Consider the following 18,937-nt stretch of genomic DNA (forward strand, 5'->3'; position numbering starts at 1 on the left):
ATGTTGTACGTTTTTTTGTCAGGGACCTCTTTCTGAGCAGTCTTCATGGACTGAAGTAGGTTTGTCTTTTGTGAATCATCAAGGGAAGGAAAAGACTGAGAGACAAATACATCCCTGTTATAACTTACACGAAGTCACTGGAGTGACATCAGACATAAAAATCAAGCTAGGAACTTTATGGAATTCCTTTTCATTTAGGGCTAGATGGTGCATATATACTAGCTTATGCCAGCCCCGGAGTAGCACGAGGCATGATTCCTTACCTTGTCACGTGTTTACTGTACCCCTTTCTGTACCCCGTCTTGTGTATCCCCAAGTTTCACCTCACTTAAAAACTACTTGCTTACAAAATCATGAGAAATGTGTCTCAACACACTATTACTGAAAAATTGCTTGCTTACCTATTTTTACCATATAATTATAAGATAAGTCAATTGGCATATAAATATTGTACTTACATTTCAGTGTATAGTACTGGGTAGGCAACCTATGGCACGCATGCCAAAGGCAGCACGCAAGCTGATTTTCAGTGGCACTCACACTGCCCGGGTCCTGGCCACCAGTCCGGGGGGGGCTCTGCATTTTAATTTATTTTTAAATGAAGCTTCTTAAACATTTTAAAAACCTTATTTACTTTACATATAACAATAGTTTAATTATATATTATAGACTTACAGAAAGAGACCTTCTAAAAACGTTAAAATGTATTACTGGTACATGAATCCTTAAATTAGAGTGAATAAATGAAGATTCAGCACACCACTTCTGAAAGGTTTCCGACCCCTGGTATAGTACACCTCTACCCTGATATAACGCTGTCCTCGGGAGCCAAAAAATCTTACCGCGTTATAGGTGAAACTGCGTTATATCGAACTTGCTTTGATCCGCCGGAGTGCACAGCCCCGTCCCCCTGGAGCACCGCTTTACCGCGTTATATCCGAATTCGTGTTATATCGGGTCGCGTTATAGCGGGGTAGAGGTGTATATAGAGCAATATAAACAAGTCATTGTATGAAATTTTAGTTTGTACTGATTTTGCTAGTGCTTTTTATATACTGCGCAAATATCTAGATGAGTTGATGTACCCCCTGGAAGACCTCTGAGTACCCCCAGGGGTACGTGTACCCCTGGTTGAGAAACACTGCTTTAGATGGGGCAGAGCCAAAGCTTTGCCACTTATTGAGGGGAAAAGTATCAACAGGCAGTTCCTGCTTTACCACAACACACTTGGGCCCAAGGTCCAGGAAGACTGTGCAGTGGGGAGGGGGGGGGTGTTATGTGTCACACATCTGTGTAGCTGTATAGGCAGGCCACAAAGTAGCTTTATTTAAGTAGCTTTAATGAGAACACGTGGTGGTGAAGGAGAAGTGAGCTCAAGCTGACAATTTGTATCGGAACATAGATTTTTGAATTCTCCTAAATTCAGCGATGTTAGAAACAGGAGTTTTGAGGCAGCCTAGAATGACAATTTGCAAAATTCAAAACTGGGTTTGGATTTCAAACCTATCAAGGTGTGTGGGTATTCAGATTCAGAGGGTTGGTTCAGACACACCTCTATTGCACAGTCCTATCAGGTTGCCTACTGTGTTATCACACTAGGGGTGAAATCAATGGTAATTTTGCCATTAATTTTAGTGGGATCAGGATTTCACCCTAGGTGCCTTTGACTGGAAAATACCATGGTCAGACAAAACAGAACGAGCAACCGACACATGATTTAGGAACAAAATATTCTATTATGTGTTTGTAAAGTGAACATTTAAGTAAGTAGCCATAAGGAATGTACAGAAGGAAGTATTTTGCTGAGTGAAAAAAGCATGATTATTCCTAGTACTGTCTAGTGTCTAACAATGAACACATTTTTAAAGTTTAGCTATTGGTAACAGAATAAAAGATGTCCTTTACTTTGCTATATTCTGATAACATTCAGTAGACTGCCCATGGAATTTAAATAGGTCTTAAATTTGTTCTAACTTATATCCTTCTTTTCTGCATCACCGTTGAAGCAATTCTGTAATGTGTATGTGATTCATTGAAACTAATCCTATTATCTGTATAACTCTCCTTATCCCTATTAAGTCTCGGGTTCCTTATTTGACTGCCTTTCTCTCTCTTTAATATGCAGTGGCTATATTCCATCTCAGACTTTTCACTATGCATTTAAGGGAAGATGCATACATGGGTAAACCCTAAACGTAATTCAGAAATGCATTCTTGCACACGAAAGGAGATCTTAAATTCTTGGTGCGTAATTATCCTTTTGAACTATGACGTACCCAAAAGCCAAGTCATTACAAGAAATGAATGAAATCTGCACTCTAGAACAGTGGTTCTCAAGGTGTCCGGGGGCCCCCTGGGGTGCCACGAACAGGTTTCAGGGGGTCCTCCAATGAGGGCCAGTGTTAGACTCAATGGTGCCCAAGGTAGAAAGCCAAAGCCCCACCGCATGGGGCTGAAGCCCGGGGCCCTGACCCCTGCCACCTGGGCTGAAGTCAAAGCCTGAGCAACTTAGCTTTGTCGTTTCCCCTGTGGCATGGGGCCCCGGGCAATTGCCCTGCTTATATCCCAATGCCGGCCCTGGCTTTTATATGCTGAAAATCAGTTGTTGTGGCTCAGGTGGGCCAAGGAGTATTTATAACATGTTGGGGGAGGAGGGCAGGCTCAGAAAGAAAATGGTTGAGACCCCATGCTTTGGAATGTGTGTGCAAGCAAGATGCATGTGAAACATATTTTGAAGCAGGTTGATTAGTTCTACCTCACATGACTATGAGATCAGTACAGAACCCCAGCCATTTTTGTTGTTTCAGAAGGTTACATTGGCTAATACTTCCTTCTATGCCCATCATATATGAATTGGTCTGGATTTTCACAGCAGTTAGAAGCAACAGAAAATCAATTCTAGCAGTGATAACTTAATGAGCAATCTTTGGATCCAGTAATGAATAATTTACAGATTAATACTTGTAGACATACGCATGAAAATAGTAGTTTAACTGAGTATGCAAGTCTTGTCAAACACCCCACTTTTCATTCCATGGCCACTTTCCCTCTACAAGTACATATATTCAATGTCTCCTCCTCATTGGTTCACCACCGATTTTCAAATCATGTCTGAACACATATTTCTTCTTCAATGGTTATGCCTCCTAATTTCTCTTTTCTTTTGCTATTATTTTAACTTTATAACAGTATTGTATAACTCTAAATCATTCTTGGAAATAATTTCTATGAAATACATTATGGGGAATAAAGTTGTATTGTATTGTGTCAGTAATTTATCCATAAATTCTTATCACAACACTCACCAAGTAGGTCAGACTAATGGCTTTACACAACATTTGCTCAAGCTTATTAGTATTGTGAAACTCAGAATGTTACAGGCTTGCCATTCAGCTGTATCTTCAACTTGATGTATTATTTTGGCTGTCATGGGAATGATTATAAAGGATGTGATTCCAAAATGACGTAACTGGCTTGTAGGTATTAAGCCAACTCTTTTAAAAGGTGCACATGATTGACAATGAGAATACTTAATCAATGTGCAGTGTGGGAGGTTTAGGTTGGATATTAGGAAAAACTTTTTCATGAGAAGAGGGGCATGAAGCACTGGAATGGGTTACCTAGGGAGGTGGTGGAATCTCCTTCCTTAGAGGTTTTTAAGGCTTTGACAAAGCCCTGGCTGGGATGATTTAGTTGGGGATTGGTCCTGCTTTGAGCAGGGGGTTGGACTAGATGACCTCCTGAGGTCCCTTCCAGCCCTGATATTCTATGATTCTATGAATGTGATAAACAGGGTGACAACATCTAACTAATAATATATATTGGCTAGACGGGATAGTGGAATGAAATTTCAGAGAATAGTCATTGAAATTTGTAAGTGAATTCAAGTCTGAATTTATTCATAGTTCATTTTTGAGTGCATTGTCTGTGAATATCTCTGGATTTAAGCTTTTTATTGGTACCTAAACTTGTGCTTGAATAATCACTGAAAGGAAATTTCAAAATGTATAATAGCTGTAGTTACCGCTATACATTATATGGTATTGCATTTGTTCCATGATTGGTTGACTTGATTACTTAACCCATGGTGTGTGAATTGCAAATATTACACTTTAATATGCAGTTATAAATTAACTTATGTGGTGAATAATTTGTGAGTTAATTCAGTGAGTTATAACTCAAGTTATTTTACATAAATTGCCGTTGTATATTTGACTGAAATAGTAACCATTCGCACTTGCTACACCAGAAAGCCGAGAATTATTCACTGACTAAATTCAAAAGCATTTGATAATTTTCTTTATGTGTATTCCAGAATAGGAAAAAAAATATTCTATAGTGCATTCTTTGCTCAGCTTTAAAATGAAAAACAGCTAATGAAGTTAGTCATTAAGAACATGTCTACATTGCAGTGTGTAAGCCCAGAGTTAGTAGAACTTGAGTTAGCACAAAGGTGAGCAAACTACGGCCCGTGGGCCACATCTGGCCCGCGGGGCTGTCCTGCCTGACCCCCGAGCTTCTGGCCTGGGAGGCTAGCCTGCAGCCCCTCCCCTGCTGTTCCTCCTCCCCCGCAGCCTCAGCTCGCTCGCTCCACCACCGGCACAATGCTCTGGGTGGCGGGGCTGTGAGCTCCTGGGGCAGCACAGCTGCAGAGCCTGGCCTGACCCGATGCTCTCAGCTGCGTGGTGGTGGCAGCAGCGTGGCCTGGCTCTAGCCGGGCGGTGTGGCTGTAGCGCCGCCAGCCACTGGTGCTCCAGGCAGCGCGGTCAGGGAGCAGGGGGCATGGGGAGGGAGGACAGGGGAGTTCGGGTGGGTGGTCAGGGGGTGGGGGTGTGGATAGGGGTCAGGGCAGGAACGGGGGGATTAAATGGGGGCAGGGGTCCCGGGAGGGACAGTCAGGAAGGAGGGGGGGTTGGATGGGGCAGCAGAGGGCAGTCAGGGACAGGGATTCTGGGGGCAGTCAGGGGACAGGGAGAAGGGGTGGTTGGATGGGGCAGGGGTCTTGGGGGGGGCATCAGGAATGAGAGGAGGGGTTGGATGGGGCGTCGGGGGTCCGGGGGCAGTCAGTGGACAGGGAGCGGGGGGATGGGGCAGGGGTCCCAGGGGGGCCATCAGGGAACGGGGAGGTTGGATGGGGCAGGAGTCCCTGGTGGGGGGGGCAGATAGAAGGTGGCATGATGATGGTAAAGGAAAACAATTATTTGCCAAGCAAAGACTCCTTTAACTAGGAAAGGGAGAAGAGCAGAAAATGCCGTAAGGTCTATTATGAAGCCTTGCCATGCAGATTTAATTTACCTAGGCAATATTTAGATATGATCTTAATAGAGGCTATGGAAATCTATATATATATATAAAAAAATTTCTGCAATATATGGGACGTATGCAAAACACATTATGGTGTGGTGTAAAATTTTACCTTTACTCATCTGCATAACTTATTCATGGCTTCAGTACTTCCGAGTAACCCGACCATCCTGAACTCATGCTAAGGTTTACCTCCTAAAGGCATATTCAGTGAATACTGACAGTCCAGACTAGATCATCAATAATTGTTATAAGTTGTCTGTTTTTATTTTATGTAAAGAGTTAAATTAACCTCCCCTTCCCTTAAATAGGAAAAAAAAAAGTCTCTCATGAAAAGCTCACAGCCGTGGGGATTTTAATCTTCTTGTTAACTACAGGCAGTTTCTGCTCCTGCCCCACTGATGTGCCTTAATCTTGATTTAGCAAGACCACCTCTAGAGGTTGAGAGAATCATTCAGATTCCATTTAGTCCTTGACCTTCTTCCTGAGATAAGAGGAAGTAGAGCATGTTTATAATGTGGACATCTATCTTGTAGGAAATGGGCTAAGATCAAAAGGTCATAGGTGAGTGAAGAGACAACAGAGATTTATGAAATTATCTCTGCAACTGTGAAATCTCTGGTGAGCAGCAGTTGCTTGGCAAAGTTCAATTGGTGCTTTCATTTGTCATTCTGGCTGCTGGCTGTTCTTTATCACAGACTCTATTAAATATTAATGTGAACCAGCTGGAGACGTACTAGTTACTTTATACAAACACACAATACAAATCTGTATCACAACAATGTAAGTAATGAGTGACATCTGTTCTTGAGCTGTAGATTAGTTCATCATAGTTCTACTCTCAGTGAGCATATCCGTGAATTACAAGGAAATGCTTCCTGGCGGATGAGTAATCTTTGGGTAGCCAAGTGCTTTTTCCCCCTTTATAGACCAGACTGAATCGTGCGCTTTAATCACCTGGATATAATGATTAGGAGAGAAGAGAGAGCTTCTCTTTTAAGATCATATGGTGTCTTAACATTTATAAGAAAACGGTAATGAGTAGATTTTCCTCAAACTGCATGGATTTTGTACTTAAAATTGGCAAAGCTATCACAATGGCCCAAAAAGGTCACTTTTTTCCCAGCCGAACTGATTCAGAGCTTGGATTTAATTGTCTGACTTTTTCATCCACTCCTTTTGATGGATGGAAATAACTGAAACTATCTTAAGCAAGCGCTGCTTCCAAATGTCTTATGGAGAAAAAGTAGATATAGTTCCTGTTGTGTGGTTTAGGAAGTTGAACTGTTAATACTGTGCTTTTAAAAAACCCACTTTTTTGTTATTATCCCTTGTGGAAAGTCTCAGAACTTAAAAGAGAACATATCTATAGGTTTTTTTGAACAATCCTCTTTGATTACACCCCTATGTAGAATTCTATAGGTGTTTTTAAAACCTACAAAAGGAATATAATTCTCTTTTATATTCTACAAGATTATTCAAAAACCCCATCAAAAGTTTATCACTCTGTTTTAAATTCTAGGAACCTGATTCTCATTTACGCTAAGGCTGCTTTAGGTAGCTCTGGGCCTTTAAGTGGACGTTAATCCTCACCTCACCTTCAATGGGGCTAGGAGCCATGGATGCACCTTATAGGGCTGGGGAGTGGAGGAGGAAGGGAAGGGCAGATTTCAACTGGAACCAGCTGAGGCAGTGTTCTACGTCCCCTTCTCCCCCCCACACACTTTCTTTTCTCATTCTTCTCCCCTTTTTTTTTCAGACAGCATCTGGGGTCTGCTGTGTGTCTCTCCCCGTGCCCCTTTTCTGCCTCTTCCTTTCTCATGCTGGTGGGGGGAGGGAGTAAAAGGGCGGCTACATGCTGCATCTGGCTCTGGGCTTTGTCCCACACTCTGCTGCTGCCACTGGGTGGCAGGGGTGGGTGATCGGCTTCCATTTGGTAGTGGAGCATGAGAGGGTTGATACAGTTTGCTTCTAAGGGGGAGCCACTGTGGATTTGCCTGTTTGAGCTCCATCCGTCCCACTCTAAATCTAGGCTGGACTTCTTGTCGGGCTGAACTAGGTGAATAAATAGCTTTAGGGCCTAGAAGAGATTTTTCCCATATGGCAAAACTGGCAAATAGCCATGTGGGGTTTTTTTTGTTTGTTTGTCTTACCCTCTATTAGACATCTTGAAGGTCTGGTTTGGATGGTTTAAATAACATGCATCTCAACTTTGGCAGGTTACACTGTAATTGATGGTTTAGAAAGTGTCAGACTGAGGTTCCTGTAACCTAGTAGATTGCTTGGGCATTAGTCTTGGGGCACGCCATTGCAAGGTGAGGGGATGTGCTTCTGTCTCATGCAGCTTGTGACTCCCCTTATCTTATCTCTCCTACTTCCAATCAGGAGGACTAGAGTGGGTTGGGACTCCGACTTTCACTTAGGGTTCCTTGTCAAGCCTGAAGGTGTCATCACCCTCTGGTTTATAGTCCACCAGGAATCATTTTTGCCACTTGAGATCCAGAATGGAACAACCCTGCCAAGTAGTTTTGAGGTAGTTAGCACAGTGAGATAATAGTTTTAAATAAAGTTGAAGTCTCTGCATTTAATGATATTGTGACATCTGTCTCTCATTGTTTCCCGGTCCACATCAGTGTGCTTTGTGGACTAAGGAGGCCTTAAAGTGGGCATAAATGTATGTCCTTTTTAAGGCCCCTTGACACTGCCAGAATGGTAAAAAGGGACCCTTAGTGTAAATAAGAATCAGGACCTAAATATTACAGACTAATTTCTGTAGAATACAACTGGATTCATACCTATCAAATTCCATGACAGTGAATACTAAAATTCTCCTAGCTTCCTCTCTTTAACTGTCCAGTAACTTATTTTGTTTTTCTTCTTTCATAGCAACCTGCTTTTGAGAAAAATGTGCACAGACCCCTAAAATATGTAATGTTGTTGTTGTTGTAACCAGCACTCTTCAGTTTTTCCAGTTTGCATGTATTTTACATAAATATCTCAAGAGCAATGGTCTCCATGCTTCATCAGCTTAGTGTATTCAGTCACTAAACTGGCTACACTTCTGCATGTTTAATTCACTTTTTCGATACAGCGAAGCAGAGTATTTTTACATTTGGGCAATCCAATTGTAACTTGTACTGAGCTCCTAGTGTGACACTGTGTACCTCAAAGTCGCATCCTGGAACCCCCATATTCACCACTGTCATATGATTACGATATGTTTTGTACAATGCATGCCTTGTTGAGGTATCATTTTAAAAGTCTTGCTCTGTTGAACCTTAATATCATGTTTAATTCTATGTATTATCATTGTATGTGAAGTTATGAAGTATTGCTATATGTGTTACTGAAATATGTTGTGAGGTTGGGAGACACCCACAACTGGCCTTTTAGTAGTGACAAAGGAGTAACTATTACTGTCCAGACAGGTGTTGATGGTCCATTAAGAAGAATCCACTATCCCAGAGACTCCTCGGAGAGGGCACATAAACAATAAGGGCTGCCTCGCTCCCCCGCATGTGACAGCAAGGATCTTTCTAGCATCTGGAAGAAAGTATAAAAGAGGGACAGTGACATCATCATTTGGCCTCTCTCCTCCCCTATCTCAACACCTGGAAGATTGTCTGGAAGACAAAGACTTTAAACCGGGAGATTGGTCCCAGGTTGGGAAGGGAACCCAGCCTGTGTATTGAGAACTGTGAGCTGCCCCTAACATCTATTATGGTGAGAGACTGCTTGATTCAAATCTTGTTTAGTCTGTAAACTTACTCTTATTTCTTACATAACCAACTCTGATCTCTGTGCCTGCTACTTATAATCACTTAAAATCTATCTTTCTGTAGTTAATACATTTGATATTACCAAAACAGTGTGGTTTTGGTTAAAGTGCTTGGGGAATCTCAACCCAGGTTAACAAGGGCTGTTGCGACACCATTACCCTTTTGTCAGAATGGCAAACTAACTAATGAGCTTGCACTGTCCAAGTATGTTTTGAGCCATGTAAGATAGTATATTTCTGGGGTGCAAGGCTGGGGGCTAGGGTGATTGGGCCTCTCTCTCTGTGATTCATGCAATTTAGCTGAGTGAGGGGCTCCACATGCTGATGGCTGAGTGATCAGAGTGCCTGGAGGGGTTTGCTGCTTGTCACTAGCAAAGCATTGTGAGAGACGATCCAGGCTGGAGAGTTAAGGAGGCACAGCAGTCCCACGGTTCCAGGTTGTACCCCAGGGACCCCGTCACACCTAGTAAGTCGGTATGAGTAAAATAGATCAAATGTCAGTGGAAGAAAAAATGACTTACACTTTTTCATCTATTTTAGTTTTTTTTCTTTTCCTTTCTATGAGCAATTTTTCAGATGTCACTGAAATTTAAACTGCCACTGGTAACGGAACCTAAAATAAATGGCTTTCTGAAAAAAACCAAGGATGATCATAAACTCAGGTTTTTATATCTTGAATGGTGATATTCTTCTATAGAAATGAACCTTCACCGTGGCCAGGTTTTTCCACAATCAGCCAAAATGTTAACTACTTTGTGCTTTCAGAGGGATGTAAAATATTCATCATTGAATGGAACCCTAATTTCAAACTGCGCTCAAGTCTATTCAGTTTCATGGTTATGGATTAAGAACAAGCAAAACCTACTGTATATGCATTTAATAATGGTGCAACTCAAAATTATATTATGCAGCTAACTAGGATTGAGTCCTACATATGGGACTCAGGGTCTGACCCAAATCCCATTAAAGTCAATGGAAAGCCTTCCATTCATTCTGATGAGGTGAGGATCAGGCCCTTAATGACTGGAAAAATCAATTCCCATGTTTCATTTTTCATATAAGATTTGAAAAAGTAGGGAGTACCTTATGAATGATTTTTGAATGCTCCGAATTGCCAAAGAGCCAGATTGAGAGCATCCTCTGAATTGCTTCCTCCGATGGTCTTGTGATGAAGTGGGGATTCTCATAAGTGTGCGAATTACTTCTCTTTCTGGTCCTCATGATGATATGAAAAATCACTCAGTTCATGAGTTCCAAAATAAGCACAGGACAAAAGTGAGAAGACGAAAGCAGTTTCTTGCGGAGCTTGTGCATGAGACTAGCCCAGTGAATAAAAGCATGTAGTGCCATGTCCTTCAAAGGCTTCTATTAGATGAGCTAAAATGTTGGCAGCTGGAACTTTCAAATCACAGAAGACTTCCATCAGGTGCTTCACAGAGAAAAAAAATCCACTATTCACTATCTGTTTCAGCATAATGCAGCATAATGATCAAAGGAGAAGTTGACACAAAGAAATTTAATTCTCCTTTGCCTTCAAAAAATGCCAAACCCAACCCAGATGCAAAGGGAACAGTAACAGTAGAGCAGTAATGAGGACATTAGGGTCGGAGCAACATGAGCTGCCTAAATAATGTGAGCCGAGAAAAGAATGAATGTAAATAATGGAGTAGAAAATGCATTAGTTGTTAGTCTGAGATAGAATATTGTGGCAGAGTCTTACAGATCATTGACATAATGAAAACAAAAGGGTGCAAGTTAAATATATTCCTGATTCTATATGTTTTACTACTTGCATGCCATGCTGCATGTGTTTATTTTTGTAACAACCTGCAGGGCTGGAATCTGGGCCCATGGGGATTCTAGGATGCTGATGCAGCTGGAGGCTTAGGCTGGGCTCCCAGGGGAGGACCCTGTGAGGCTGGGTTCATCAGGAAGTAGCACCCAGCAGGCCCTGAGTGGCATCCCCTTACAGCCCACTGATTGGCTGATACCAGTACTTAAGCCAGGAAGGAGAGCTGTCTGAGCAAAAACAGAGCCTGCCTGCCTATCTCTGCTCCAGACCCTACTTGCTATAAACCCTAGGCTCTGGTTTCCAACCCTGGTTTGTCCTTGTCTTCACGTCTCGACTGCTGTCTGTAACCTGATGCCTGACCCTGATCTCCTGGTAATCTGACCTTGCCTGCCTCCTGCCTTTTGGCTTGTCCTCTGGCATATCTCTGAGTCTGACCTCCCAGTAACTGACTCAGCCTGACTCCTGCCTCAACCACTAGCTCTGGCCGCCCTCATCTCTGTCGTGACAATCATAACTAAAAGTAATTAATGGAAGAACTAATGGAAGCCAGAAGAGGCCACTTCCTCGTTATCTTGCAATTCCACAATACTTAATGGGGACATGATTTTGTGCAAGGAAAAATATACAGTACAAGGGGACAAAATGTGTATAAATAATGAATATGAAGAATATAGTGATCTAATACGTTGGTAGTTATAGATATCATATATAGCATGGAGAAAGACTATGTGAGGCATTTAATATGTAAGCTACTTGTAGCTCTGTCTAAAATCAAGTCCCATCACTCATTAAAGTTAATAGGAGTCTTTCCATTACTGTTACTTTTGCATCTAATATTTTGAAGTGATCCAGTGAGAAACCCTATGCTGGTTTGCTCTGAAGGGACTTAAGATTTTGGTTTCATTTCATATAGGGTTGTGAGAGTCTCTTTCAGGACTTTCCCTTAGAAGTACTTTAGGAAGTAACAACTTTGGACCAAGTTGCCTGCCAGCTGGCATTTTGGCTTTCAGCACTTTTAGTAGTTGTGTGTGTGTGTGTGTGTGTGTGTGTGTATATGTGTGTGTGTATATATATATATGTATATGTATATGTGTGTGTGTGTGTATATATATATATATATATATATATATAAAGGGCTTTCATGTATTTGCAGCATAAGCATCAGCATAGCTTGTTGCAAACCCAACTGGAACTCTAGGTAATTATTCTTGGAGTTAACCAAAGAGTCTTTGATGATGGAAATTTCAAAACTATGACATGACATATCAACAGAATGGTACCTGGTAGGATTATGGGAGGGGAAAATAAGACTCCACAGTTGTCTTACAAATGTATTATGGCACTGGATCACATTCATGAAAATATCATAGATACAAACAGTTTATAATACAAATAAGATAGTTAACATAATGGAACGAATCCTCCCATGTATGCCACTTGACAACTTTATTTCTACCACAAAGCAGTGTTATAGTGCACATAATGTATTTTGAGACCTACTAGCACAGGAAGCTAATGTTACTGTAGCCGTTTATTTTTGAGTAATGAACAATTAAAAGAATGTCCCAGCGCAATGGGAAAGTGTCATTTCACAATCTGGCATGCCAAGGTTGTTTTTGCAATGAAACCTAGGCATTATAATACTAAACCAGGCCCTAAACTTGCTTAAATGTTGTCACTCTTAGATGGTGGGGAAGATGAATCACCGTAAAGTAGAAACATCGAATCTTAATTTTAAACTGAGTCACTAAATATCCTTGTTTGTAAAGGGTAGATCACTCTGCTTCAAGGGCTGGATGCTGCCAGGTGCTGTCTAAGGTGGGATTTTCAAAAGCACTAGGCATTGAACTAACTGTGACCATTAACATCAGTGAGAGCAGAGATATACCAATATCCATCTATAGTTGCCTCTTGAGAATTTGTTGGTCAACCCCAGTGTTTCTAGGGTTGTTGGTTCATCTGCAATTGACTGCTGTTCAAAGATTGCCTTCTTGCATTATTTCCACAGACATGGCCATAGATATGTGTGGCCTCTGTCCATTGGTGTGATTTCACCTAAGTCTTTGTTGTCTTATAATCTTGCATCTGTCACATTCTCTTTTCACTGCTATGACTGGAAGTGTTCAAGATACAAAGAAATACAGTAATCAATTATATAGAAGAATCCCATTAACTGAAACACCTTCATATCCATTATTCAGGGATGCTGGAACAATTTTTATAGTGGGGACATGGAGAGCCATTGAACCAAACTGTAAACCCTATATATGATGGAAACTACTTCAAACCAGGGGTTGCAGCAACACCCCGAGTACCCCTAGTTCCAGCACCTCTGCCATTATTGTTTTCACATTAAGAGAGAGTCTTAATTTAACAGAAGACATCTATTGTTGCTATTATCATCAGCAGAGAATCAACTTGACTTTCAGGTGCCAGTTTGAGTTTGAAGCAATAGTTACAATACTTTTTTACTGAAGCTGTGTATGGATTTATTTATGGATTTATTTTTATTTGTTTTGTTTTTTACTTTTTTGATGATTTTTTCAGACAAACTTCGATTGGGGAAAAATGGAGGGAAATTTCACACACATCTGTTTTCCGTTTTTTTAACCAGCGATACTCTTTTTTTTGTAAACGGAGTCTATTTGATAGAGAAATTATAGTTCCAATAAATATGGAACACCATCATGTCATTTTATAGTCTCTTTTCAGAGTAGAGCCACGCTTTATATCAATTCTTTGGTGGGAGGGGGTTTCCCACACTACAAGGAAATGGGAAACAAATGGATTATTTTCTGGTTGTGCTACTAGGCATTAAACAGGGATGGGGAAAATGTTAAATGAAACTGTGATACATAATACTGTACAACCTAGGATTTCATTGTTGCCACTACAGCTGCACATATGAAACTTTACAATGATAGCTGGGATGTTATTCATATCACACCTTTTGGAACATAAATAACAGCCACACTGGGTCAGAACAGTATTTCATTTAGCCTAGTATCCTGTCATCTGACAGTGCCCAATGTCGGGTGCTTCCGAGAGAATGAAGAGAACAGGGCAAATTATTGAGTGATCTATCCCCTTTCATCCATTCCCTGCTTCTGTGGGGGTTTTTTAGGTTTAGGTACATCCAGATCATGGGGTTGTCTCCATGACCACCTTGGCTAGTAGATATTGGTGGACCTCTCCTCCATGAACTTATCTAATTATTTTTTGAATCAGTTATACTTTTGGCCTTCCCAGTATCCACTGGCAATGAGTTTCACAGGTTGACTGTGTGTTGTGTGAAGAAATACGTCCTTATGTTAGTTTTAAATCTGCTACCTATTAATTTCATTGGGTCACTCCTAGTTCTTGTATTATGTGAAGGGGTACATAACATTTCCTCATTCATGAATGATGTGGAGACAGTGATTTTATAGACCTCTATCATATCCCCACTAGTCTTCTGTTTTCTAAACTTTTTAAACTAAGTTTTGTGGCCCTTTATTTATTTTATTTTATTGAGATGGGACAACCAGAATTGCATGAAGTATTCAAGATGTGGCCAGACTATGGATTTATATAGTGGCATTGTGATATTTTATGTCTTATATATCCCCTTCCTAATGGTTCCTAACATCGTTCGCTTTTTTGACTGCTGCTGCACGTTGAGCAGATGTTTTCAGAGAACCATCCACAATGACTCCAAGATCTGTTTCTTGAGTGGTAACGGCTAATTTAGATCCCATCATTTTGTTTGTATAGCTGGGATTGTTTTCCAGTGTGCGTTACTTTGCATTTATCAGCACTGAATTTCATCTGCCATCTTGTTTCCGCATCACCCAGTTTAGTGAGATCCTTCTGTAACTCTTCACAGTCAGGTTTGGAATTAACTATATTGAGTAATTTTGTATCATCTGCAAATTTTGCCATCTCATGTTTATAGCTGAAAAGTATATATGCCCATACCACTTGATCTAGAGCTAAATGAGAATGAAAATCTTTATTTGTTCTTAACGTTATAAGGGATGTATCACATTGGTGAGCATTTCTGATGCTGTCTAGCAGATGGCATTTGTCCACATAGGCATAGCCAATTTTGCTAAAATAAAAAATTATAATAGAAATACATTCAGCTGCATGCTTGAAAATACACACAGAAAAATGAGAAACTAGAAAAAATGAGCAGGTGTTTGATTCTAGATAAAATGTATAGAGAATGGAAATGACAGTCAGTTCCTATCTCATGAGAAAAGCTTGTACTGAACTTTAAAAAGGAAAAAAAAAGTTAAGGTGATGTTCACCTGCTGTGTAAAGCTGCAGAGGCATGAAGAAGGGAGGTAGGAACAAGGGCTGCACTGAAAGAAAGACATGAGGAGAGAAAGTATATTTCTATCCTGTGGAAATGCTGTGCAAGTTGTAGGAAGCCTTCTTGCCAACGTTCTGGAAGGGGTTTTTGTTTAGTGCTTTTTGAGGTGAGTCAGAGGGCACAGGGAGATAAGGAAAGAAGAGAAATAAATTTATCTTTATCGTTGAGATCTGCTATTTTGATGGGACATAGTCAGCCACATATCTGGAAGGAAAATTGTTATATTCACAGCCCATTGATTTTTACAGTGGTGAGTTCAATTGAGGATTATCCCAAAACCAGATGTTTCCCCTGCCTCCCATCCTATACTCTTTCCCTCTGTTTAAAATAAAAGTGTCTCTTTTGTGGAAACTATATCGTGTCTATGGCCCCAATTTAGCAGTCCGTTTCTATTCAGCAGAGCACTTAAGTACGTGCTTAACTTTAAGTACGTGCTAAACGCCCAAAGGACTGGGGCAGTATCGATCCCTAAATGGCTAGGGTGGCTGCACTTCCCTGATTCATCCTTGGAAGTGGTCCTTCCAGATCAACACCTAGGCATATTAGTGGGAGGAGGGAGCAGGGGCTGCTGCGTTTGTTTTATGGATTAAAAATGCCTGATCCAAAATTACTGAAGTTAATGGAAAGACTACAGCTTTGGATGAGGCCCTAAAAGTATGTATCCGCAGCAATTAAAAACCTGCAGCTGGCCTGGGCCAGCTAAGAGGCTGTTTAATTGCAGTGTAGACGTCTGGGCTCCGACTGGAGCCTGGGCTTTAAGACCCTGCGAGGTAGAAGGGTACCAGAGCTCAGCCTGAAGCCTGAGCCCGAACGTCTACACTGCAATTAAACAGCTCCTGAGTCAGATAGCACAAGCCAGCCAGGAGTTTCTAAATGCAGTGTAGACGTACGCTAAGAGAGAATTCTGTTGGCAGCGCTTTCACTCCTTAATATCAGCCAACTAACCTCTCTCCTCCCAGCCCCGCCAAAATATGGAAAACGAAAAATCACAGCCAAGGACTTCTCATGGCTGATCCTTTCTCAGACTGGTTTTACACTAACATAACTCCATTGACTTCAACAGAGCTACTGCTGATGTGTAAATTAGGTGCAATTCACGCCCTTCATTTTACAAATAATAGAGGAGAAAATTCACTGTGTTACATTATGGCTCTGCCAGTTCTCATGTTGCCATTCATGGCCATTCCATCTTTGAATGTGTGTTGGGTGCAGATTCAGACTTATTTTGTGGCTGCAAGATTTTGCCATGTTCCTCCTAATTGGTAAAACATCTGCTTTTGTTGAAATTAATCCAACTTTTTTCTGCAGATACAATATAGATGAAAGTCTCGTCTGGGCTGAGTGCCAGATAGGCACTATGCTTAAGCAATAAGCACAATTATCTTGCTAATAAACGCCAACTAGGAATTAAACTCATGTCCGCAGATATATAGGACACTTAAATGCTAAGTGGAATTAATTAAAATCTAAAAGAGGTTCTGTCACAGACATAGATATAATAATAAATCATTGTGTGCTTTCAATGTCACAATTATCTCACTTTCTGCTCTTTTCAAAATCCAGTGTTTACATTTACTAGCTGTTTACCATGTGAAAAAGCTTTAGTTAAACTGTGAAAAGTTTACACAAAAATAAAAGTTTTCTTTTAAAGTCAACTCAGTAAATTAACCAATACAACTATGTAAATGAAATCTTGTGAGTATATAGTTCCCTGCATGATAACTCCAAGTCCATGGGAAAGGATATGTATTTATTAATAGCCCAGTAACATTTCATATGCTCCTGTTGGGAGCCTTCAGTTAGATATCCAACTGAGACCTATTTAGTTCAGGTTAAATTACTTATAGAGCACAATTCTCTGCTCTGATCTTCATGGTGAATCTTGACTCTAATTTTCTACTCTTTCTACACCCTTGGTTCTCCAATTTACATTAATGAGAGAGATCCATGTATAGAGAAAATAGGAAATTGAAGCTGGGAGCTACTATAAAGATCACATGAGACAATTGCCCATAATGTCTGAGTGGGCTCAAATTATTTTTCCTGAATGATTTACCTACCCCTTGGAATTGTCCCCATTCTATGAGGCTTACATACATTGACAAAGTACTCTACATACTAAGAAAGAGATTATTAATCATAGATCACAGATTAGATTTCTCATTTAAAATCTTTGTAAGGTGACGTAGGGTGCAGAATTATTTTATTACGCTGTGATTCATGACACTGTGTTGATCCTAGTTTTAGGGCCAACCCATCTTGGGAGCAGAGCAAGGTTAATGCGGCGTCATTGCAGTAACACTTGTAGTGGCAGCAAAGGCACAGTCAGAAGCGGTGCTAGCCCACTGGGGACCCTAAGCAGGAATATTTTTGAGGGCCCCCCCCACACAAGACATACTACAAAAGTGAATGGGGCCCCTTGAGCTGCTCGGGGCCCTAAGCAATTGCTTAGTCGGCTTATGCCTAGCGCTGGCTCTGGGCACAGCTGAGCTATGGTGGGTACATACCCACCAGTTTCAGGCAGGTTTGTACTTGATACAGTTGATTCATGCTTCTGCTGCCACTACCAGTGCTAGTGTGGCAACACTACTATTTATACTAATGTGAGATCGATGAGAGCTAGCGGGAGTATCTGGACATGGGCAGGGGAATTGCACCCTTACCTTATAGTGCAGACATAGCCTATTTCACTTCGTTTCCATTCAAGTGTCATGCAGGTATTTTATCTCAGGCGGAGGAGAGGGTGCCATCTACATGAATCCTCTTTTCTTTCCTTTCTGATTGCAGAATGTTTGGTCCATTCCTGTCAAACACCCTGGCAGGCATTTTTGTTGGAATCATTCATAAATAACCTCAAATATCTGGGCAGTTATTGACCTTCATGATCTTTTCTTTTTTGTGTTTGTCATATTTTGGATTTTTGTAGATATACATCGTATTGCATTGAATTAAACAACAAACCTTATTCATGGGGCTGTGCGTAGTGCAGCGGTCCACTTGTGTAGAGCTCATTGCAGGATCAGGACCAAAGTGTCCTGTTATAAAATGCTCATCGTTTTCCTCTTCTTCAGTTCTTCCTCACTTATCTTCCCCACCTATTTCCTTTCTCTTCCATCTTTTTCAGAGCTTCATCTGCCCTCAGTCCTAAATCCTTCCTAGACACATCACATACACTTTCCTCATTTGCCCGGATAGTATTTTTAGCTTTGGCTTTCATTTTTTCTTCCTGTTGCATTTTCAGAGCCTGGTCATGTGCCTAATAACATGATTCACTGGCCTGGCTCTTAAAGAGGCAGTCAGGGCTGCTGCTTTTCTGTGGCTGTCAGAAAATGCTTCTTTTGGGCTTTTTACCAGAGCTGAATACCACACACACACACACCAGAAAATCCGGCTTCCCTAGTGCCCTGGTCATCTTCCTTGTCAGAAGGGTGAATTACTTGCTTGCACCTTTGAAGGGGCTCGGTAAGGACAAATCTACTTTGTGGAAACACTCTGTATGGAGAAAGGAAACAAAAAAATTGAAAAGAAAAACTAAACTAGCTGTAACAAAAATGCCTTTCAGCATTTTAATTGGACTCAATTGTGCTATGCAGTGTAGAAAACTACTGCTAAGAATGGAGCTAATTAGGCAACATTGGGTTAATAGAGGGCAGAGTAGTCAAATAAATGGAACATTTCTCACTAAGTCTAAAGAGTACAATGAAGA

This window comes from Malaclemys terrapin, chromosome 7, assembly GCF_027887155.1.
Source record: "Malaclemys terrapin pileata isolate rMalTer1 chromosome 7, rMalTer1.hap1, whole genome shotgun sequence".
In the NCBI taxonomy this organism is placed as follows: Eukaryota; Metazoa; Chordata; order Testudines; family Emydidae; genus Malaclemys; species Malaclemys terrapin.